This window comes from Telopea speciosissima, chromosome 5, assembly GCF_018873765.1.
Source record: "Telopea speciosissima isolate NSW1024214 ecotype Mountain lineage chromosome 5, Tspe_v1, whole genome shotgun sequence".
NCBI lineage: Eukaryota > Viridiplantae > Streptophyta > Magnoliopsida > Proteales > Proteaceae > Telopea > Telopea speciosissima.
Window position 1 is genome coordinate 24,955,079 of NC_057920.1, and position 1,624 is coordinate 24,956,702.

The following is a 1,624-nucleotide window of genomic DNA, read 5'->3' on the forward strand; positions in this document are numbered from 1 at the left end:
AACATACACAAAAAACAAAAACATGTCATCCCGAGAGGTAGTCATCCACTGAGAGGCTCGCACCCTCAGTACCCTCGGCACTGTCTCTGTCCAATCGGAGAGCCTCAATCTCAGCCTGACACCGTCTCTATCCAATCGGAGACCTGCCAAACAAAAAAAATATGTTGCTCTTACTTGATTGATTCACTAGAAGAATAAAAGCCTCTTTACCATTCATGACTTCCATTTAACTAATTGCATATTAAAGGGGGAATTTCCTAAATCTACTAGATTAAAAAAAGATTTACAAAAACAATAGCAGTAAATTATGTTTTACATTCATAAGTTACTTGATTTAAAAAAATTCACCAAACCCCCACATGAGTAAAAAAAGTTAAATGAATAACCCAAAATGCCCCAACATCCTTCTCTCTCCTTCTTCTTCCACTCCCTTGAACCAAATGGACCACATCCCCATCAATCTCCATATGTCAGGTTCATTCGATGGAAATATGAAGTTGAACGAAAGTGCCCCACCAAGCAACATTGAGGCATAACCTTGAACTTCAAAAACAGTGTACAAAGCAGCCCCAGGTACTGCAGGATTCTTTGTTGCGGTGGAAGCCCTTGGCTCAAAAGTTGTAGCAGTCTTTTGAACAACCTGATATATAACACAAACTCACGAAGATACAACTTGAAAGAAAATGAATTTCTCACAAGACCCAAGTTCAAATCAAGAAATTCTTAAATCCATAAAGAAAACAGACGGAATGCCATATGGGCAAAGTAAGAATTTAAATTTGAACTGAATTAAATTATTCCTAAAGCATTCACAATTCAGATAGCTAGTGAAACTTAATGCTATCCTTGGATATTGAGAATAATAACTTTCAATGTACGAAGAACTACTTCCAGTGTTAAATAGAATGTGGGTAATTGAGATTGGATGACAAAATGTTGCTTTCGGTATGATGCTTTGGAACTATATTTCGTACTCCTCTGAATGCACACAGATACACCCAGAATGGTGGGTGATAATAAAAGATAATGATTAACCATAAATCATATGAACTGGGTAATGGGTATTTCCTGAAAATGATTTACGATTAAGGTTCTAACGAAACAACAACCAATTTCAGGAAATAAAGCTTACCTTTTTTATGTCTTTATCGATTGCCGGAGTCGAAAATGAAGTAGTAGTCAAGGTGGACTCAATAGTACTTCTTTTGCTTGGATCTTGGTCTCCTCCGCGTTCTTCAACCGTCTTAAGGCCATCTGACGTTGCCCCGATTTTGAGTTTTCTTCTGTAACACTTTATAGCGCCAGACTCTTTTATCGGAAAGATGGCGGGTATTTTGGTTGAGAATAACGCGTACATTTTCAATCTAGTTTTTTCTTTCTTAAAATCCTTCAGAAATGATTTGCCATTGGAAGCCGGTGCCGGCGAGGCGGCCACACGCCCATAGAAAAAGTCTCAGAGAGAGAAGCTGGGAGGAGATGATAAAAGTGAGGTCAGATATAAGGAGATTTTTTTTTTTAATTATTTGAAATTATAAATGATACATTACTCTAGCTAAATCTCACTACTGTTGCATCTTTCCAACCTGCCATGTCTTGTGATTGTGTTGAACCAGTCCCAGTCGAA

At 37.8% G+C, this 1,624-nt stretch overlaps 1 long non-coding RNA gene across 1 annotated transcript; it reads right to left on the reverse strand.

The window, feature by feature from the left end:
- Window positions 1–454: 454 nt before the first annotated feature.
- On the reverse strand, window positions 455–1,354 carry LOC122662552. The gene is made up of 2 exons (XR_006333052.1): window positions 1,133–1,354; window positions 455–640 (listed from the first exon to the last, which is right to left on the reverse strand). It is a non-coding gene; the product is annotated as an uncharacterized LOC122662552 (long non-coding RNA).
- Between the last annotated feature and the right edge of the window lie 270 nt (window positions 1,355–1,624).